The 24,426-nt window shown below is 38.2% G+C and overlaps 1 protein-coding gene across 5 annotated transcripts in view; it reads right to left on the bottom strand.

Annotated features, from left to right (window-relative positions):
• Positions 1 to 4,555: 4,555 nt before the first annotated feature.
• The window catches only part of LOC131047909 (probable leucine-rich repeat receptor-like protein kinase At1g35710), a 193,253-nt gene continuing 173,382 nt past the window's right edge, over positions 4,556 to 24,426 (bottom strand). For 3 of the 5 annotated variants that reach the window (XR_009106307.2, XM_057981726.2, XM_057981723.2), the window contains one exon: positions 19,383 to 20,239. The gene's annotated coding sequence lies outside the window, so the exon portion shown is untranslated. Of the gene's footprint in view, positions 4,903 to 19,382; positions 20,240 to 24,426 lie in introns of those variants that run through there. The other 2 variants (XM_057981724.2, XM_057981725.2) reach the window with 2 other exon arrangements.

Genomic DNA, 24,426 nt, shown 5'->3' with positions numbered 1-24,426 from the left:
CCACCCAGACAAGTGGCAGGCCCAAAGCTTGGGCATTATTCGAACTAACGTTACACACACCAAAGATATATACAATATGTACATAAGTAGGAAAAACTCCTACCACAATAACCGGAAGCAAGAACTTACACGAAGCCATTGACTGGCTGAGAGAAATAGGAGCCTTTACGGAGCAATTGACGATGCCTCTTCGGTGTAGTCCTTAAAAACTGTCATCTGACGACTTCATTAATGTTATAAATCATATTAGTAACATGCAAAACTTTCTTGAATAACCATCCACCCCCAAAAAGCCATTCTTCATCATAAATTTTTGATTTTCCTTGGGCCTTTTGCATATCATTTCCCAAATGATTTTCAATTTCGGGCTGAAAGAAATGATGTCTAGAAACCTCCTCAAGGGAAACTACATAATCTTCAAAATAAATGATACCAAGATCATCATTTTTTACAAAATCTATAGTATCATGACATATTTCAGCAAAGCAAACTGTTTTATTAAGCATGAAATCTGCTCTCACAAGAATACTTACTTTACTTTGTGAAAGAAGCACATCCTCATTACGCATACCAAGCATCCCATTTGTTTCTTCATTTATCAAAACATCATGGTGCTCAACCCCATTTCTATATTCTGAAATTTTCACAGTGGGGTTCTCTTCTTTGATAGTTGATCTTTCTTGTTGCTATGGCATCTCATAGGAACGATCATCTTCAACACCAATTTGCTCCTTCTTGCTTGCTGATGGTTTTTGCACAACGGATTTTCTCTTGACAAGGACAACACCATAGAAGGATTTTAGAAATCCTACTTCCCTTGCCAAGTCTTCTGTAACTTCTTTGATTGGGTTTTCTTTAAATGGTGGAATAAAGATAAAAATATCAGAGATATCTTCACTTCTTGTTGGAACCCAATATTTTAAAATTTCTGGATATCTTTGATATACCTCATGGTATTCATTTTCAATAGAGCCGCCAACCTCCATCTTCGGGGAGGTACCTTCAAATTTCTGAGAAAAGAAAACACTGAGACTGCGATTCGATCCCCAGCAGAGTCGCCAAAAATCTGTTAGTGAACAGATTTGTCTTCTCAAAACACCTGCACAAAATGACTCCAAAACACCCTAGGCTGAAAGACAAACTTGCAACACAACAGTTGAGTCACTTGCCACAATTATTTACAAGTTCTCTCTGCTTATTTTCCAAGGCGCAGCTACCTTCGAATGATTTGCAAAGAATCAAATAACTTGCTATGCCTTTAACCCGAAGACAAAGAAGGTAAACTAACATTCATCCATTAACATGAGATGAATGTGATTACAGATTTAATGAGTTTAAAGAAAACTAAATAAAAGGCACAAAGGCCATTTGTCTAATCTTCCAACTTCAAGGAAACAAAAGAAAGATTGACATTTCATTTCAGATATATGAGTAATTAAAATTCAAAGATTTTAACAAACGCATACGCATTTCAAATGAATAGGACATCATCTGAAATGATTGGGACAACTCAAAGATCATCTCCAATCAAAGAAAACATACTTAAACTCAAAGATTTAACATCAGTTCTCTTCTTTTTACAAATGCCAAAAACATGGCTCAAAGACCATTCAATCCTGCAGACAATCTCCCCTCCTTTCCTTTGGCTACTATCCCTCTTTTCCCCTTGGTGAGACACTTTCAGTTACCAAAAACTGAATCCTCGCATATCATATGTTGACAGCTGGATATAAATAACTGTCTTCATTCCTTCCACACTTTCTTGGCTTCAATCTAATATTTAATCATAATGTTTTAATTTGAAAACATTATAACTCAAAATACATAATATTTATGAATTAACTATGGGCTCCACCGTTACAAATATAAGTCGTGCTTAGTTAATATTTGAAAACAGTAAACTTGGTCCCGTGTTCAGTCCACCATATCTTTTGAAAGAGACAAAGTTAAGTTAATCGCTCTGGTGAAAACGTGCGCAACTTGTCTGTGCACAACATATCAAAAAATGAGAAAAATCCAACGGTGGAATCAAAAGATATGCCCCCTGCAACATGAAGGTTTTTCTGCCACAAAAATCAGAACATGTTCTTTGTTCTACACTTGTATTCTGTTAAGTGTATCTTGCAGACCAGATTGAATTTCCATAACTCCTTTGGTGAGAACTTGTAAAAATAGGTTTCATAAAACATATCCGAAATCCAGATTAATCCAATGATTGAAGTGAGAGATATACCCCCTACACAGAGACTGATTTTGCTATCTCAAAAAATTTGTATTTACAGGCTACATTGAAATTTATAAACATTCTTCGTGCTAATTCTTTCACAATCCTCTAGGAAAAATAATCAATTGCTACCTAAGTAAATGTTGAATCAAATTCCTCTTCCAAACTTTTGTTGGTTGACCAAATTTGTCCACTGATTGCTTTGTCTCTCCATTTTGGTTGTGCATTGAACCTTTGAACTTCATTGAACATGTTGAACATTCCTGAACTGCTTGAACTTTTGGAACCTGCTGAACTACTTTGAACCATTTTGAACCCGACTGAACTTTTGAACCTGATTGAACTGAATGAACCTGCTTGAACTGAGTGAACCCGATTGAACTGAATGAACCCGATTGAACTGAATGAACTGTTTGAACTTTCGTGAACTGTTTGAACAGTATATGACATATCACTTGCACAACACTTAAGTGAATGTTAGCCCAAAAATGTCTTAGACACAACTTAGAACCTGCGGTACCTAAATGAACATTACAAACTCTGTTCAAGATGGTTCAAGGGGTTCAAGAGGTTCAACAGACCATTGAACCTTAATGTTAAGGATCTAAAAAAATGATTTACAAGCGGATAAGGGATTGAACCAATGAATTTTTAACAAGACAAAGACTCAACTAAAATTTTTGCAAGGCGACTCACTCTTGTTATGAGGGATGAATGACAAGGTAACAACCGTATAGTTGTTTGGGCCCACAAACTTTAAAGAAGGAAATTTTAGAAGTCTCCACATGCTTGTTAGACACAATGTACCACTGAGAGGGGGGTGAATCAGTGGTTCTCAAACTTTTCCCTTTAACAATTCTATATGAGTATACCGGTTAACAGATCTAACTAAATGCAGACTTACCGGTTAGAAGGGAGACTAATCACAAATGAACTCACACATAAAAGGACATCTCATAACACCAGCATATATGAGGAAAACCCAAGATGGGAAAAACCTTGATGAGAAATGTTGCGGGAGATAACTGCTCCAATCCAGTCTCACAATGAATCTTTGATTACATTGTTTAGGGCACCAACCCAAGGAGCTACAACCCCTGCACCGAACTACAACTCAGTGAATACAAAATCATGTTTTATACCAAAATTATCTTCTTGTTACAAATGGATTTTGTAACACTTCTGCAAATCTCTGTACTAAATCTTCTATCCCGTTCACTGTCGGTTCTCTCTCTACCGGTTCAACACTCTACTGGTACTGCTCTCCACTCAGCTACTTTGCTGCTCTCCAGCGGTACAATCTTCAGTCGGTTCTATGCCTGCCTTCTCTGCAGTCTTCTACACTTCTACTCTGTCGGTATGGTCACTGCCAGTTTTTCTCACTGCTGTTGGTTGAGCACTTCAACCCTGTTCTTCCGAACAGTCAGTCTCTTCTCCTTCTTCTTCATGAGTGTTTGATTTATTTCTCCTTGCATGCAACAACACTCCCTCCTATAGCACCAACACTCAACAATTTTGGCTTGCATATTTATAACCTGGTTTTTCCGCCAAAAGCCAATTCAAAATTCAGGCAGTTAGGGTTTTCTCATCAACCTTGTTGGTTCCCAAAACCACAGATTGGAAAACCAAAAGACTTGCCAAATCCTCAAGTAGTCCAATCAACCTTTGCCAACGAACAAGGACAGTCAAGGACTAGATCCCTCTGCACTTTAGGCTCCACTGAACCTAGGTGGGTGTGCCTCTTCCTCTCAAGCACAAAAGAGGTTATTTATAGTGGATTTAAACCTTTTAGTAAGTTTACACAACTGGCAAATTATTATTCTACAACTATGCTTTATTATGTGCTTTAACTGAATGCTTTGAAAAGAAATGATTGTGAATGTATATTGAAAATGAGATTGCTTTCAAGACTTAAATGAAATCTGCATAGATCGGTTCATATAGGATTTAGGAAGAACGTTTCTCTATCAAGGACCTTGAATGCATACAGATCAAAACCTTAAAAGATCAATAACAGACCAGTGCCTCTATCCAGGGATATATATGGCACTTTGTGGACAAAATATCTTATCAACCCAAGAGACAATTTCTCATCAACTATGAAGGTTCAGTATGCATTACACAAACAATAAGAACTCAATCTTTCACTTAATGCAATGACATGTGATTCACATCATAGAAAATCTATAAACAAATTTATCAAGAGGACAAAGATAATCATCAACACAAAAGTGTACACGATATTTGGAAAAAAAAACAGCGAACCTTGTATATTAATCTTTAGGAAATAATTGCATACATAAGCTGCACTTGTAGATACTCCATTACAGATTGCTTGCACAAAATGATACTTCTTCTTCCTATAGACTTCCCTAATACAAAATCACATTCAGTCCTTATAGCAATATGTTGTTCTCATGATTCTTCCTCTCCCTTTTACATAAAAAAATGACTCCCTCTAAGTATGTAAATCAAAAGGCATATATGAAAGGACACACCCTTTCATACACAAAAGGGAGTTACAGACAGTTTCACTCCAAAGGACACACCCTTTGGTTTAATAAAAAATTACAAATGAGAACCCTTTAAAAATAGTAAATGATGCTTTAATAATGTGCCTTCTAATCTTCGTCTCGATAAAATTCTTCAGCAAATATTCATCATCCTCTCATTATTTTCTGCACACAAAGATAAGCCAATCAAATTCCTTGATTAAAATATTTCACCTTCAATTAGGTCTTAATTGGAAGAATCAATAATCTTTATTTCCTTATACAAATACTTGTTAAAATAATTCATTTAAATCAAAGTATTAAACACTTGTAAATATTTATTTTAATAAGATAATTTACCATAATGATAGTTTTTTCATAATCTAAGGTAAAAGATTTATATGACGAGAAATAAAAATACTTCCCTTTTATTATTTTAAGGAATCGGTATTTCGGTCGTATTTCCTCCTTGTAGTCTGAGCTATACTTTTAACTTTAATCTTTCCCTTTGCTGCGCTCCATTCGTGCCACGTATCTGCTTTTGATTGGCTCTGCGGTATTTATCCTGCCACCTCAGGCCGGCCTGGACTCCCCCCCGAAATGAGGCCTTTCAAATTGCTTCCTTAGCGAGCCCCACCACTCAATCACCATGTCGCGGCAAATATACATCGAGCACCTTCCGATCGTGGTATAGCGACCATTGGATCGATTCATCAGACCATTCGATCTTCCTTATCTGCTCAGCCTTTAACCTTGCCAGAGCAGCTTTCTCTTCTCTTTGTCTGTTCGTGTCGCGTGTCACTCTTTGGTTCGCCTGCGGATCCACCTTGACTACCACTGGACACCATCTGTCTTGCCATTTCATCTACCACTAGACCTGGGTTCTTCTTCCGCGCTCCGCCACATGGCACATCCTAATTTACTTGCAGATTTACCGGGACGACACCTCATCTCCCACCTTGGCAGTCGCTATGTAGCGGGGAATATGGATCGTGCAAGTTTCTATCGCGGTATAGCGACCGCCGTTAGATCTTCCCTGATCTTCGTTGATCCATCTGAACCTGCATGGTCGTTAATCATTATTTTCAGCACGTGCTTAGTCGCCAAGCCACGGGGATAAATCAGCGTGCATCTCTATCTTGCGACATAGCAACGATCGTCAGATCCTCCGTGATCACCTTTCGATCAGTCAAACTTGCTCGAGCTTTAGCCTCCATTTTCACCAGTTTGTTGTAAAACTTTGGTTTCCTCGGGATATGCGCGCACGTGGGGTCCACTGGCTTCAAACTTCTTCACGCAAAAAGCCTTTTGTCTTTCAACAGTTATCATATGGTTCGCTTTGGACTTAAATGTTAAACGAGCTTATCCCACAGACAATGTGGGATAAAGGCTTTCCCTCTGCTAGCACAACACACTTGAAAGATTCCAAAGCCTTTTCCACCATTCTATATGCACAAGTTTGGGAGTCTTGGCGATGCCAGTTAATCTTTGGACAACTCCATTTTCTTCTGTATGCTCCTGCATATAAAACACCTACAGTAAATGCTCGAATGATAAGAAAAAGGGCATCTATATATAGCACAAAGTATTTTGTAAAAATATGTGCTAACAAACCTCGAGACAAACCAAATCCAATCAGATTTCATCCGATCTGATCGCCTAGATTGATGAACTGTAACTCATCAATCAATCCCGCCATTGTCGTGCCTTCTTGATCATGCCTTCTATTTTTGGCAACCTGCTTTTGACCTGTCAGCGGATTTCTTGGTCGATCACAAAGATTGGTTTTGTGGTTTCCTTCACCCTCCTCGATCTGCTCAAACAGTCTGTGTTGGATCTTTGTTGTTCATTGACCTCGAGCCGCAAACCCCTGCTTTGCATCCCGTGAATCTCACAGTCGACATCTACCTCGTCGCCTGACACTTCACCGACTTAACACACCGACCTGTGCATGCATGCCACTTCACCTCCACGTGGAAACTATGTCGGCATCCACCTTTTCTTGAACATTTGTGTCGGTATGGATTGGATCACTGACCAACTCCATTACCGGGTTCATCTATCGGCTTACTAACCATGCCGATTAAACCCTTAACTAGTCTGTCATCAATCTTTGACCTCTCTACTTTTTCAGTGGAACTCTCAAACGGTTAGCACTCTTGCTAACCTACTTATGCACATCTTCATCAGATGGGAAACTTTTGCATCTGCACTTTGTCTGCATTACCGGTGGACATACATACTGGTAAACACCTTGATGACATAATGTCATCATCCTTCAACTATTTCCATATGAAGCATTTGCATGTCGGTTACACTCTCTATCTGCAGTTGCTCAGCCTCTCCTTCTTCATCATCAGCCTGGACCATATCTCAACCGGTTTGTCAAAGTGACAAACCCATCACTCTTCATCTGTACGGGGAACTCAACATGCCTTCTCTGTCAGTACAGTGCATATCCCCGATTTCATGCACTTGAGGCATTCCTTTGATTCACCGATAGATCCGGTGTGAGCCTTCAAACACCTGCCTTTACCTCTTCTTCCTTATCTCACAGAGCTATGATGCACACTATGCATAATACGAGATAAGCTCCACTTACCGGTGGTAGTGAATCCTTGTCATCTGCATCCTGCAATGCGCTCATGTGGCTTCCCTGTTTGTGCAGCATATCTTCAAACACGCACATGTGATCCAGTGTGGGCACATTCATTGTCAGTCATCTCTTCACATGGTGACTGCATCTTTATTTGGTGGGAGTTTTGTTGTTCTGCATCCACATAGCATACCAGTGAACTGTACATCCTTCTCCTATGTTGATGTGAGTTAAGTAACATTCTGCCTCTTCATCACAAACAACAGCTCAACATCTTGCCCACTCACAGATATCATGATGTATCAGTCACCTGTCCATATCTTCCACACAAGTCAAACACTAACTTGTGTACCAGTGACTCAACTGTGACTTCAATGCTCATTTCTTTGAATGACATTCTTCTTCTTTACCGGTGACCTGCAACACTTCGTTGACATTAAAGACTTCATGTCAACAATACTCCCATACCAGTTGTCCTTCTATATCGGTTGACATCACTGACAACACAATGCCAACAATCTCCCCCTTTGGCATTAATGTCAACTCATGTAGTATCCGACATACTACATAATCTCTCTCCCCCTTTGTGTGGTCCAACTCTCCCCCTTTGGATAATCCATGGATTCTCACACATGTAGTATGCGGTATACTACAAAATCTTTCTCCCCCTTTGACAACAATGGCAAAGGGCACTATCAAGATTTCACACCTCCTTGTATCTGACAGAAATTTTCTTCCCCTTTTTCTTTGTCGGATGCATCTCCTCTTTTGATACCCACTTGTTATAACTTCTCAAGGAGCATCACTTGAGATGGGAGACTCAACCATCAACTGACACCAATTGAGTATTCAAATTTGATACAAATTTTTAAAGCACTCAATTTACAAAAGGATGTGTCAGTGAATACTACTTACCTACCAGTCATACTGCATTACTTCCCGTTTGATCCCAAATTTCTTTAGAATCAAATGTGATTGTACTATGAATACAACCAACCAAATGAAAAGTAGATACCCTTAACCATGAAATTCTCTCAAGTATTCCTACAGTAGTTTCCATCGTGTGCAGTCAGTGCAGTCAATACACTCACAAGTTAAAGCATGTCATCTCTGCTTCATAAGCACTTGAACTCCCCATGAGTCATACATCTCGGGTCCTCATTTCCAATCAGGTCCAATATCGGGGCTCCAATCATCTCCATATACCGGTTGAGTTGTGCATATGCGATCATCTGATGATCTTTCAACTCCATCATATCCACCACAGCCTATGACATGATCCTGGATCTTCACAATGCCATACAATGTCATCATCATGTCATGAATAAAACCGGTTAGCCCAAAAACATGCATGTCTGCATGATTAACAATCGTGCCAACATATGTCATTCAGGTCTTCATCAACACCACTCGAGATATAACTCCTCATTCCATGCTACCGAGGCTAATGCAATGATCTCTAACCTCATTGTCTTACATGACCTGCTAGTACCTATTAGCATCATACCGGTAACATCCTGCACATACTAGTTTCCTGTACCGATCCATCATCACTACCAGAGCACCTTCCTATAACTCCTGACATTTTGTGTCACTGTACATCTGATTCCAATTGTAAATCTCCATCTATTGACACATGCAGTAGTGAACCAACTCTATTCTGCAGGTGTGTAGCCAAGACAACCATTACACACACTTATCTTCTCATTCCCATCCTTCATACCAACAACAACTTGATCTTCCAAGTGCCCTTCTTCATTGAGGGGTTGAATGGTCTAGTCAATATCTTACTCCCCCTGAGGTCTTGCATCTCCTTTAGGCCTTAGAAGATATCACTTGTGCATTGAATGCACAGTGCCGATCCATGGTCTTCTTCCTCCATACCTGCTTGGTCTCATTCTTCTTCCCATTTTTAGTCTTGGGAGCAGGTCTTACCTTCTTCTGTTGATGGGTCCTTTCATTTCCAAACACTGCATCACAACTGGTAGTAGTGCTATAGAAGCACACAACATCCATCCCAATTTCATGATTGGGGAATCTTTTAAAATACCGGTTTGACCATTTTCTTCTGGTCATGTTGTTGTGACTGGCAACCGAAGCTGGTGGACCTCTTGCTCCTGCAGGGACATTTCTCCTTTGGTTCCATGCAGGTCTCTAAATTCCATATGCTCTATATCCATTTTTATGTTGAGCATAGCTACTACACTGGTAGTCATGTGACTGCAAGTTCATTTTTTTGTAGTTATGACTTTTATGGCCAAAGCCATTACACCTCCAACAGATGACATTATTGTTTCTAGGAAGAACATACTGTCTATTCCTAGACTTCATTTTGCATTCATGTGCCCTATGGTTGTATTCTTTGCATGCAAAACAGTAACTGGAGAGAGGGGGTACATAACTAACAAATTTGTTTTGCTAGGCTTGAGAAGATCTGAGCAGTTTAGTATCTCCATTTCTGCTTCTTCGGGGATGAATCTTGGATTGTCCACACTTTGCAGCTCTTCCATCCATTCTCTCCTTTTCCCATACATGCTTTGTCTTGTGGGCAGTAGCATTTCCTTTTTTTCTACCGGGAGGAGGTCTTCTATGTTGTCTTCTCATGTTCTTGCTTTCGGTGAAGTTGCCTTCTCTCATCTTCCCTTTTCCTTTTGGATCTACATTGTTCATCCTTGCAGCACTAGTCTTCTTCTTCATGTCCTCACCGGTTGTAGTCAGATCAATCTTCTTTCTTGGAGCATTCCTAACCGTGAAGATCTCACCCTTTCCATTTCCATTTGAGGAGACAAATTGAGTATCTTTGTGGGAGGTCTCCTTGCTTGCAGAGCATTCACTGACAGCATATCCTAATCCTCCGGTATCCTTGGAATATTTTTGTTGGTTCAACATTTTGTCCAAGGCTTCAATGCTGCCATCATACTGGTTTCTTACCTTGAGTTCATTTTTGCACTTCTCAAGGTCTTTCCTCAGATTCTCCATTTCCTCTTTCAGTTTCTGACACTCTTTGTCCTTTGTTTCCACTTCTAGCTGGAGATCCTCACATCTTCTCTCCTTAGCATCAAAGACTAATTTCAACTCACCAATCAATGCTTTTGCCTCTTCTAGTTGAGATGTCAATATGCAGATATTGTTATTTGATTCTTCAAGGCATATTCTCAATCAGTTGCATTCTTCATGAATTGAATCTTTGTACCTTTTAAATTCCTTTCTAACATTTTGCAGCTCTTCTAGTGCACTTACCAGTTCACATTCGAGATCTACTTCGGCTTCATCTTCATCATCACTCCTAAACACCTTGCCGATGGGATCTGTCTGCCTTGTCACACTCTGATGTGTGCACTTCACTTTCTGTCTCTTGTGCCATGAAGAGATGAGTTTCCCCCTCATCAAAATTGTAGCAACTGACCGATTTGCTATCAACACCTCCACATGTGTCTACTTTGTTGTTCTTCATGCTTCCACAATCTGATTCGACAATGCATGGCTCATTTCCATAAAGCTTCTTCGGTCTATCCCATAGACTTTTTGTAGATCTGCACTTATCCACCTGTGAGGAAACATCACCGGTAAGTCCACTGAATATAGCCTTCGTGGCTTCAGTATTGCACTTAGATCTTCTTTCTACTTCAGGACCGGTGGGAGGACTAACTTTGCTAGGGCAGCCATTTACAACATACATCCATACATCATTCCCTAGAGAGGATAGGTGAACTTTCATTTCACAACTCCAAATGGAATAGTTAGACCCATTAAGCACTTGAGCAGGGATTGACACTAAACACACCATTGTGTCCTTAAGCCAGAATCTACCCAAGCTGGAGAAAGTTCGTCTAACTGGGAACCTAGGCTCTGATACCAATTGTTAGACACAATGTACCACTGAGAGGGGGATGAATTTGTGGTTCTCAAACTTTTCCCTTTAACAATTCTATGTGAGTATACTAGTTAACAAATCTAACTAAATGTGGACTTACTGGTTAGAAGGGAGGCTAATCACAAATGCACTCACACATAAAAGGACTTCTCATAACACTAGCATATACGAGGAAAACCCAAGATGGGAAAAACCTCGGTGAGAAATGTTGCTGGAGACTACAGCTCCAATCCACCTCACACTGAATCTCTGATTACACTATTTAGGGCACCAACCCAAGGAGCACCAACCCAAGGAGTACCAACCCCTGATTTAGGGCACCAACCCAAGGAGCTACAACCCCTGCACCGAGCTACAACTCAGTGAATACAAAATCATGTTTTATACCAAAGTTATCTTCTTGTTACAAATGGATTTGTAACACTTCTGCAAATCTTTGTACTGGATCTTCTATCTAGTTCGTTGTCAGTTCTCTCTCTATCAGTTCAGCACTCTGTTGGTACTGCTCTCCACTCAGCTACTTTGCTTCTCTCCACCGATACAATCTTTTGTTGGTTCTATGCCTGCCTTCTCTGCAGTCTTCTACACTTCTACTTTGTCGATATGGTCACTGTCGGTTTTTCTCACTATTGTCGGTTGAGCACTTCAAGCCTGTTCTTCCTCACACTCAGTCTCTTCTCCTTGTTCTTGATGAGCGCTTGATTGATTTCTGCTTGCATGCAACAACACTCCCTCCTACAGCAGCAACACTCAACGATTTTGGCTTGCATATTTATAACCCGGTTTTCCCGCCAAAAGACAATAAAAAATTCAGGTGGTCAGGATTTTCTCATCAACCTTGAGACAAAACAAATCCAATCAGATCTCATCTGATCGGATCGCCTAGATTGATGAACTGTAACTCATCAATCAATCTCGCCATTGTCGTGCCTTCTTGATCACGCCTTCTATTTTTGGCAACCTGTTTTTGACTTGTTAGCGGATTTCTTGGTCAATCACAAAGATTGGTTTTGTGGTTTTCTTCACCTTTCTCGATCTGCTCAAACAATCTATGTTGGATCTTTGTTGTTCATTGACCTCGAGCCGCAAACCCCTGCTTTGCATCCCGTGAATCTCGCAGTCGACATAAATGTCGACCTGTCACCATCTACCTCGCTGCCTGACACTTCACTGACTTAACACACTGACCTGTGCATGCATGCCACTTCACCTCCATGTGGCAACTATGTCGGCATCCACCTTTGTTTGAACATCTGTGTCGGTATGGATTGGATCACCGACCAACTCCATTACCGGGTTCATCTACCGGCTTACTAACCCTACCGGTTAAACCCTTAACCGGTCTGTCATCAACCTTGCACCTCTCTACTCTTCTGGTGGAACTCTCAACCGGTCAGCACTCTTGCTAACCTACCTTATGCACATCTTCATCAGATGGAAGAATTTTACATCTGCACTTTGTCTGCATTACTGGTGGACATACATACCGGTAAACACCTTGATGACATAATGTCATCATCCTTCAACTATTTCCATCTGAGGCATCTGCATGTTGGTTACACTCTCTATCTATGGTTGCTCAACCTTTCCTTCTTTATCACCAGCCTGTACCATATCTCAACCAGTTTGTCAAAGTGACAAACCCATGACTCATCATCTGTACCGGCAACTCAACATGCCTTCTTTGTCAGTCCAGTGCATATCCCCAATTTCATGCACTTGAGGCATTCCTTTGATTCATCGATAGATCTTGTGTGAGCCTTCAAACACCTGCCTTTACCTCTTCTTCCTTATCTCACAGAGCTATGATGCACACTATGCATAATAGGAGATAAGCTCCACTTACCGGTGGTAGTGAATCCTTGTCATCTGCATCCTGCAATGCGCTCATGTGACTTCCTTGTTTGTGCAGCATATCTTCAAATAGGCACATGTGATCCGATGTGGGCACATTCATTGTCAGTCATCTCTTCACATGGTGACTACATCTTTATCTGGTTGGAGTCCTGTTGTTATGCATCCACACAACATACCAGTGAATTGTACATCCTTCTTCTCCTGTGTTGATGTGAGTTAGGTAACATTTTGCCTCTTCATCACAAACAGTAGCTCAACATCTTGCCCACTCACAGATATCATGATGTACCGGTCACCTGTCCATATCTTCCACACAAGTCAGACACTAACTTGTGTACCGGTGACTCAACTGTGACTTCAATGGTCATTTCTTTGAATGACATTCTTCTTCTTTATCAGTGACCTACAACACTTAGTTGACATTAAAGACTTCATGTCAACAATACTCCCATACCAGTTGTCCTTCTATACCAGTTGACATCAATGACAACACAATGCCAACAATGCTTTGCCACATCGTTGCTTGGGCCCCACCAGACTCTAAGGTGGAGATTTAAAAGTTTAAGACATTTTTTTTAAGAGAAAGAAAAGTAGAAAGCATCCACCTCACCATTTCCTTGCAAGGTGTGGAGTTAATGATAAGGAAGCTGACCCTTGAAATTAAAGACGTGTCCTTTAGACCAAAACCATTCGGGATTTAAATTCAAATAAAGTAAATCAAAGCAAATTCAAAAGCAAAGTATAAAAGAGCAGAAGCAAATAACAACATAAAGGAGCAAATCCATATTAGAAATAAGGGAAATAAAATTCGAAATTTATTTCCATATTTGAGAAAACATTGTTCTCTTTCTAGTATCTTGATCAAAATATCTTTGTTTCCAGGTTTAATGGGAGCAATGATGTATGGAGCATGGAACGAGGGAGATCAATCAAGAATTAAGGTTTCACATTCAATACAAGGAGAGTGAAGAATTCAGAAATGCAAATTTTAACATGGAAGAGTGGTGGATATCCATACAATTCAATCAAAGATTCAGCTCAATTCAAATCTAAGTGAAGATCATGTGTGAATTCATATCATATAGGCTGCATCTATACAATGGGATCAACTTTCAAAGAAGAAAGTGACCTTGATGTGTGCGTGTTCAGTAAGTCCAAGAGTGTACGAATGAAGCTCACAAAGCTGCTTCAAAACAGATTACACAAACCAAGCCTTAAGGACCAATTTCATGAGGAGCAACTAAGTGATCAAAGTTGATCAATTTAATCATCTGCTACAAATGAAGCACCAGATTGATCTTCCTTAGAAAATTAAGGTTGGCAAATTACTAAGAAAATTGCTCATCAACCTGAGATCATGAGGAGTATTTGAATGATGTAAGAGGTCAAAATCAAGAAGGAAGTGAGTTGGATGAAATTAAGAAGTATTTGAACGAGACCCCAACCTAAACAGCTGAAAGTTGAAAATGCAAACAAGGATGAAATTCGCTCTTACAAGTCACAAAGATGGAGGTTAAAATCTAAGTCTCAAAGAATCAAACCTCCAAGAATGTAAATTGAAACGCTCAAGTATTGAAGTCAAAAGGATGAGCAAATTACTATGCAAGTAAGATCAAAAGGGAAGCAAATATCATCACACATGCCATGTACATTGCTCTAAGTTTGGAGCGAATTTTCCATGTACACTGCTCTAAGTTTGGAGTGAATTTTTCCAAGCATGTACCTTGCTAAGGGTCAGAAAGAGAAATTTGCAATATAGGCTCTGTCCTCATCAAGGACATAGAGCGAACTGTTATGTAAGCTTGTGTTGGTCTTGGAACAAATTCACCTCTTGGAGCTTGTCCTTAGGGAGGTCTTAGAGCAAAAACTACATGATAGGACTTGTCCTTCCAAAGGAGATTGGGCGAAATTGTTCACAGTCTTGTCCTTGTTCAGGGTCTAGAGTGATCTGTGTGCCTTGTCCTTGTTGATGGTTGACTGAACTTAGAGCGAGTTTGTTATGCCCTGTCTTCGTTTAGAGGGAATTTGAGCTTGTCCTTAGGAAGGACAGAGGCCAAAGTTTTATTATAGGTCTTGTCCTCATCAAGGACACAAAGCGAAATGCATTATATGTCTTGTCCTTAGACCGGTCATGGAGCGAATTTTATCATTATAGGGCCTGTCCTTGGAAAGGACATAGAGCGAGTTGCTTATCTTGACCTTAACCACTCAAATAACATGAAATGAATTGATGAGAACATGCATTACAAAGGTAAGCAATCAAATTTGATATATAGGTCCTATCCCTGAGAAGGATAGAGTGAAAATTCCATTTATGCCTTGTTCTCTCAAAGGTCAAAGAGCGAAAAATTTATATAGGGTCTGTCCTTAGAAACAACATGGAGCGAAGTACTTGTTTTGACCTTGGCCACCCAAAATACATTAAGTAAATTGATGAGAAGAGGGCATGTCCTTAGAAAGGACATGAAGCGAGCTATCTGTTTTAACCTTGATCGCCCAAATAACATGAAGCAACTTGGTAAGACCGTACCTTGCAAGGGTCAGGGAGCGAATTTCCATTTTGGTCTTGTCCTTAGAAAGGACAATGAGCGAAAGTTTGACATGAGTCCTATTCTTAAGCTGGTCACAAAGCGAATTTAGAAATATAAGACCTGTCCCTAGCAAGGACATAGAGCGAAATCATTGCATCACCCAAAAGACACACGCCTTGCATAAGACACAAAGTGAAATCTCATAAAGCAAGTATTTTGGCACTCAAAGTAATTTAAAATTCAAATTGACTAAAAGGAAATTGAGCTTTACCAAGTCGGCCAGCATCAATAGGAGTAATTTACATTTTTATTTACACTAGATCAAATCGGCCTTGCATCCCAAAAGAGGCACCTCTACCCTAGGTTGCATATATATGAGAGGTTGAAAGATCATTTTAACATCAAGTTAAAGAACAATCCCTCTCTATAAGCAGCAGATCACCAAATCACTCTAGCAAGACAACGAATTTCTCCAACTAGACACCAGATTTTGTCAGCACATAAGCGAATTTCATCAAAATATAAGTGAATTGCTCCAGTACAAGGGCAAAATCAGACTTTGAAGGTGCAGACCTGATGATCAAGCAAGATTGATTTCATCATTAGACAGCTCAGATTCATCCTTAGACATTAAGGATACCTCTTAGACAGCGAATTCACCTATCAAAAGGAGGAATCTCCCCTATAGAAACACATATCAAACCTGCACATGTAGAATAAGAAATTAAGTCAAAGTGGGAGTGTGTAAAGATTATATATCATGTGAGATTGATGCCCATTTGTTTGTTTTGCAGGAAGCAAGGTAATAAATCAAAAGGATAAGGTTGGAGGAAGATTGGAGTAAAGACCTCAAGGAGAAAGTTTCAACATCAAGGACAAGATACAAGGAAGATGCCTTCGAGAAGCTTCATCAGCAAAAGACATCAAGGAGGAGAAGATCTCAAGATATTCAAAGATTCTCACCACACCCTGGAGGCATGAAGAAGATTGGAGTAAGGATCTTAAGGAGAAGTCATATAATCACTCCAAGGCAAGCAAGCAAGGATGGAAGAAAGGACTCAGCTACAACAATAATTCCTATCACCACTACTTTGAGCAGGCTTGTAATGTCACATATCAAGTCTTCCAAACCTACAAGTGCAAGTTGAGGTGGAATCCTAGTCATCATCCCAATCACCGCTCACCAATCAAGGAAGGTCTACATCAGCATGTCTAGATACAATGTATTTGATTCCTCCATGATGACACAAACTTCGAGGCACCTACCCCTGATATCTATTGGTCCACACTCATGAAATGTAATTTTCTCATTGGCTAAGGAGAGTTTGTTGTAACAAACCCTAATTAGGGTTTTCATTGTAAAATCCTAACCATTGATCTGTATCGTTGAATTGTATTGAGAGCAATATAAAAGGCTCAAGCTCTTTATTTGTAAAGGTTAATAGCTAATAGAAATAGTTAATAGTTAATAGCTAATAAATAGGAGAGATTAGAATAACAATTAGAATTAGAGTAGATTAAGAGAAGGAAGAATTGTTGGTATGACTTGTAAATGAGATATTCTTTTCATTGAAGTTATGGTGAAATTTGTTATTTCAACAAGCCTCATGGTTCTACTTCTCAATTTATTTTCATGTTGATTAGATTGAATGGAAGAAGTTGTTGAATGTATTTATGTGGAATCCGTTTAGTCCATACCACTAGCCTCATGCTGATTGTAAGTGTGATTTGTGTGGTCAACTGGAGTGACATGAGCTTAAACTTGAATCGTCCTACAATCATTGCTTATGCATTAACTTGAATGGTGATCAATGTTTGGTGGTATTGATTCGAACACCTTTGAAATGTCCTTAGAAGATTGCACTGAGCTTGTGTTAAATTGTTCTATTTGATGGTGAGACCATGCCCAGTAGGATTCCATCTGATCATTCACTCATATTCCTACATTCTTGATATTAGAATAGACTCTCTCAACCCCTCATCTTTTGCCATTTTCCAAACTCAAGTTAGTTTAGGATCAAAAGCATCACCATATTGTAACATTAGATGATCTAAGTTCCAGCAAATCAAGCATTCAGGCATTCGAATGTAAGTCCCCTTGTGATTCCAGCATAATCACATCAAACCAACTGAACTTATCCACACGTAGTGACCCTACATTCATGAACCTTGGAGTAGTCTCGAATGATCCTTAAGCTAATCTTCAACATCCGAGAGATTTTGTTCAAGAGAGGATAAGATACTTTTTGGTATTTTATTATGTGTTCGCATGTGGGTAAAAAACACATCAACAAGTACCAATGTTGGTACTAACACAATTCACTGCCAAATTTTAACTATCATTTTGTACATAAAATTATATACGAAAACATCAACTAATAGCCAAAAAAATTCTACATTGTTTTCAAAAAGTGATTGAAATCTTGAGTGATGATCATAAATAATACTAAGTGGTTAGCCAAAGTGACTCCGTGTATGCAGAAAACAACTCAACAACTTTGGAAGCATACTTTGTAAGCATTTCTTGTTTCAAAGCATGGATGACAGACTGTCATTTTCCAATATCTGCTTTCAAACAACAAAGACACGATCATGCTTGTAAAGAGTAGTGGGATAAAGTTCATGGATACAGATTCCCAAGGTCTAGAGGGGACATGACGTGCTGATACAAACCGAGCTTTCAATTAGAAGGTATGGATTGGTCACATGATGAACATCTAATAAATCTTCCACATGTTTTCTTGTAGAAGGGCAATAAAGCATTTGTAAATGCTGCAAAACATTCAATGTGGCAAAACAATCACCATGTAATGAGGAATTTGTCTTTTATTTATGTATGTGATTTAACACATTATCTCATAATGTATTATCAAGACAAGGAATTTGATTTACCACTAAATATTTGTTGTAAAGCTGTAAGAATTGGTCCATTTGTATTTGAAAAAGAAACTAACTTCTGTTCTTTATATGCATAAAATTTCATATCAAGGATATGTAAAACTTTAAACGGAGGCCTGCTCAACATATCATCAACGCTATTAATAGTACCACTTTTGTACTTAATAATTAGATGAAGTTGCTGAATATAAGTAGCCCATTTGAGATGTCATTGTTTTTGAATATTTAATTCTGGATTCAGAAACACACGCCATTGATTATCACTATAAATAATCTCCTTATCAAGGATAACTTATTTCCATTGCTTGGGTTCTTGGATCAATGCATACAATTTCTTATCATATGTGTCACGAGTTTTGCTTTGTTGCTGAAAGTGCTTGTGAATTTATATCAAGTTTGGTGGGTCTTCTTGCTTGAGAACACCTATTGAATAATTTGAAGCAGTGCTCTCAATCTCAAACGGCTGATACACATCAATTTGAGAAACTATATGGCCTATGGAGAGGGCATTTTATGAGTTGCCCAAATACTTTAACCCCTGAAAAACTCCATGAGAAATGTTTATGTTTGGATATTTGATGCACTGGCTTGGCAATATGAGACTAGTGCCAAATGAATTTTTAATTTTAGTTCATAGAACCGAAGAAACTTTTCAGGTCTGTAGTACTTGATGGAGTTTACAAATTCTAAGAACTTTTTCTAGATCAATGTGTTCTACTTCTGATACAAATTAATATGAGCACAATTACTACAATGAGAAACATAAAGAGATAGCCACATGTATACTAATTTGTAATATGTATAGATAAATAACTTTATGTACAGGGGAGCTTCTACATGAAAATATAGACATGTAATAGTAACATAAATATTCAATATCATCAGAAGTATCATCAGCAATATGAGTTCCTTCAATAATATGAGAAGTACAATCACTATTAATAAAAGTACCTTTAACAATACCATGATTAGCATCAACAATAGCATAATTACCATCAAAAGTAGCAGCATCATCAGTATGCCTTTCATGTCTAGTACTATTGTATACTTCTTTCTTTATTCATAACAGTATCACAAGTAGCATCAACAATAGCATAATTACCATCAAAAGTAATACCATCATCAGTATGCCCTTAATGTTTAATGGTATTGTATGCTTTTGCTTGATTCAACATTCTCCTCCAACAGACTTTGATTGTAAGATTTCAAATTATGAAAATCCTTGATGGCCTCTGTCATTGCATCATCAACCTCAATAGAAGAAACAACACTCTAATCAGAAACAACTAATCGAATTTATCCAATACACAATAAGGGCTCTTCAATCCATAATGTGATGCTGTAGATGCATTCCAATGTGACCAATAAAGAGTTCATAGGCAGCTGCTACATGGTATTTATACTCAATTCGCTTCTTGAGTTTGGCTGGAAAATAATTTTTGCATGTTATAATGGACTACAAACCTCTTCCCATTAATTTTGTTTGCATATAATCCTACAAAGATTCATAATTGTGCCCCTTCAACATAGGCACAAAAACAATCTACTTCATACTTAGTTGAGATAAGAATAGGATAGAAATTTTCAAATGCCACAAAAAACAACATAAATGTGTAGATTTATGGAAAACTTTTCCAATGGTTTAAAAAAATGGCGTGAAACAGAGTACTATTGCACAAATTTATGACAGGAAGAAAAACTGCCCCTTGACATTCAAATGGATGTCAAATCTAACCCCCAACCATTTTAGACCCTGAGTGGTAGAATCTGAAAAAACACAAAAAAATGACCTTGATGAATATTTTAAATTTTTGCAAGGAACTAAAATAAGTGATAATTCCTGAAAAAGAAGCAATCACAGATCAGAATTAGCAAGAAATTAAGATAACACTACAATATTAGTTTTCCAATACAAGATTTGCTAAATTGCAAATTTCTGATAAAAAATTCAATTCCAATGGAATGCTAAACTGTGATGTCCCCATCCTAGTCAGGGTCTTAGAGTTGATGAGTTAGCTTATTTTCTGGACCCTCGTAGGCTAACAGGGTATGGACAGAGGGTCATGGGGACAGTGGATGGAGGATGATGTTCTTCAGTTCAGGCTTCGTTTGAGCAGTTTCTGACTCCATTTAAGGGATTTGCTATTTATATGCTATTTATAGCATTTGGGCTATTTATAGATGGTAAGTTGGTTATTTTTAGACAGGCCCCTAGTCACATGGGTTTTGGGAGCCTTATCTCCAGCTTCTGACGGTTCATCTTTTGGAATCATATTGAGAGAGATATTAATTTTTCAGTGAATTACAGGCAATATTTAATTAACGACGTTTATTATAAAGTCACATTGACTTTTTAATAAAATATTTCACTTAAATTTATTTAAGTGACTTATTATTTTTCTCTATAGTTGGGCGCCCATATTAAAAGTGTTTTAACACTTAATGATATTTTTCAAACCCTAAAAGGAACCCTAATTAAAAATCGTGTTTTTTTGCATAAAGCCTAATTAAAAATCGTGTTTTTTTGCATAAAGCTGCCCCCTTGAGAAATCAAACTCATTAATTTGTTGATCATTTCATATCTCTTCCTCTCTGGGTTTTGGAGCTTGAGGGTTTCAGAATGGATTCTTCATTGGAGACTGTCTATTATTCAGTGCATGGTAATGGTGAGACTACGAAAGATCAGTTGAATTGTTGCAGTTGTGGTTGGCTTCATTCAGAAGTCAAATTGGTGATGATTGCAGGCAGATTTGGCTTCTTATAGGGCAGATCTGTTGTAGGTTTTCTTATTTACTGTTATTGTTGTTAATTTTATGTAGTTTGGAGGCCTCCTTTCCCAAACACACAGCTTGCTCACTAAATTGGCGCCATCTTCTACTGTTTGGGCATCTTATTATTAAAATAAGAGCAGATCTGAATTGTTTCCTGAATAAAAATCATAACTTTGTAAGTTGCTGATTTAATCTTTTCATTTCAATAAATTGGCTAAGGACCTACGGGTATGCTTCTAAAATCTCCAATTTATTGTTTCAGCTGATTATTTCATGTATTATTTTCAATGTGTTGAAAATTAAGAAACCCCTTCTGCAACTTTTGTCTATTTCTGAAAGACCATCTTTAATAATAAAAAATACAAAAAGAATTACAAAATTACAGCAGGTTGAAGAATTGAACCAGCAAGGGTTAATCACATAAACATGGTCAGAACCTACTTTATTGTTGGCTTGAGTTCACATACTATATACTAAGTGGTTGAAAAATGACCAAAAGACAAGGGTCACTATATCCTAGGCTATTATTGCATTTGAGAATTGAGTGCAACATCTCACGATATATAAAAGAAATATCCACAAAAATTCAAGAGATCATACACAAAACATAGATATTAGGGTACATTTCCATGAGGAGATCCAAAAGACAATATACTCAATCAAGGAGAGAATTGCCAAGATGACATCATGCTTGGATGCAGGCAGGAAGAAAAACTTATTTATAAGGTATTCTATAACAGGTAATATGAGTTGACAACTCAAGAGCCTACTATGCGAACATGTATCCCAATATATTTTGTAAAGAGAGATTTATCTACTCTTACAAAATGCTTGAGATTGTTCTATTATTTCTTTTTTATTAGGAAGAATGAGCATATAGTCACCCAGGGCAAGGGCCCCATCCCACTATAGATAGTAGCCCCTGCACCCCACTACTCTACCACATCTCCTCACTATAAAAAGTGTGGAAATTGGGGAGGGGGTGAATTATATGGACATATACTTGCCATTTGATCCAATGGTGACTAGTGGTTTACAAGAAACATAGGTAGGGTTTCATATGGCATCATATGTAGATAGAAAATTCAAAAACAATACAATAAGCATAAAAACAATTGAAGGAAAAATATTGTATATAATCATCACAAAACACTAACACAATATGGAGGAGACAACATGATCAATTTTGTTAGTCTGGATTTGATGGGCACTAAAGGATGAGTCTTTATTATCTTTTATTCAGTACGTACATACCAAATTCAGTTGTTATTGACATAGGATTATAGTTCCTATAAAAGATAGCGCCTAGAATATGTGTATTGATTATAGAAAATTCAACAAGAATAGAAACCCTCTACCTTGAACTACTGATGATCCTATTGGGTTCTATAAAAGATGTTGTTGGATTGTGTAAAAGATCTTGTTCAGCCAAGTTGTGTTATCAGCCACATCAGATTGCATAATCTGCCATATCAGGTTATGTAACTCTTGATATGTGTTTTATGCACATGCGAACATAGAATTAAAATACCAAAGTACCTTATGCTCTCTTGAACAAAGTCTCTCAAATGCTATGCTTTGCGATCAAATGAGACAACTCCAAGGTTACGAAATGTCAAGTCTTGACTTGTGGATAAGTTCAGTGGTTGATGTGAATTGCTATTTTCACTTTGGGACTTACACAATTGTTCGGATCGATCAATCTTATCATGGATTGGAATAGGTTATGTCGATGCCTTAGGATTTTGCACTTTGAGCTCAATCTAATCTAACAAAGAGTTTAAAAAAAGGACAAAAGGAATAGGGTTTAGAAGTTCTATTCTAACCTAGAATGCAAGAGGCAACGAACATTCTATGGAATCCTACTAGGCAAGGTCTTACCATCAAAGAACAATTTGACACAAGCTTGGTGCAATCATCTAAGGTAAATTTCATAGATGTTCAAATTATCACCATCAAGGCAATGCATACCAATGGACGTGTAATAATTGAAGTTAGGTTCGGTTTTAAATTCCGCTTGACCACGCAAGAAGCTAGTGGATTAAATGGATTCCACACAAAATGCATTCAATCTAAAATGCTTGAAAACAAATTCTAATCTAACTTGGAGGTAATGAGAACCACAAATGAATACAACACTTAAACAAAATCACCAAACTTCAATGATTGTATTCAAATTTGCAGCATAAGAGCGACAATTCTCAAAAATCTCTTACAAATGAGAGGCAATGGGGTATATAGAGTCTCAAATGAAATGAATGGCCAAGATTCATTTAGAATCAAGGGCCAACATCATGCCAACACAGCCCTAAATTTGCTCTAATTAGGGTTTAAATCAAATAAGGAATCACCAACATGTGATCCAATGGAATGACACCTAATCATCAAATAGGGAATCTTCTAGAAGATTTTGGCCTACATTCCTCTCTCTAATAGCATATTCCAAGAATCTGGCAAGAACTAAATCTAGCTCCTCCATGGTGATGCTGGGCAAATCTTCCTATTGCGCATCAATCACATCCAATGCATCCGAACAAGTATCAAAAACATTCTCCCAATCTGGCATAAGTCTCTACGAACTGTGGATGTGGATCAACAGGGAAACTAAATCATCAATCTGATTCTTCTTTAGAGAATCCAACTGGTTTAAGTACATGAACTTCATCTTTTCTCTTAATTCCTCTAAGTGTAGACCGTTGGAAGCACTGACATCTACCCCTAACAACTCTTCAATAGATGAAAGGATTTTGGATTGAATCTCTTGGATTGATCCTTCCATCTCTACACAATATTTCCTTGCATGCTCATAAGTAAACTTTTGCATGGCCAATGAACAATACCATCCCTGAAAGTCATAAATATCTCCCTCATGGATCAATGTCATCGGAATTCGTTTTAACACCCTGAGGCAAGGAATCGTCTTCTCCTGTACCGACAGGAAATCATCCCAAACTCCTTCCAAATACTGCATCCTGAACATGAGCATTGACGATTTGTCAAATGCCTGGACAAATTGAGTTAGGAAATCATCCACCTACTTTGTAACATCTTCAATCCATTTTCCAAATTTTGTATGTGTATTCCTTGCTGCCTCATGATCAAAGTGAAATCCACAATCAACTGCAATAGGCGAGACAAAAGTGGGATCCTCATTCCTATGGGAACTCATCCCTGCAATATATT

This window comes from Cryptomeria japonica, chromosome 3 (genome assembly GCF_030272615.1).
Source record: "Cryptomeria japonica chromosome 3, Sugi_1.0, whole genome shotgun sequence".
In the NCBI taxonomy this organism is placed as follows: domain Eukaryota; kingdom Viridiplantae; phylum Streptophyta; class Pinopsida; order Cupressales; family Cupressaceae; genus Cryptomeria; species Cryptomeria japonica.
This window is presented reverse-complemented; position numbering and strand designations above follow the sequence as displayed.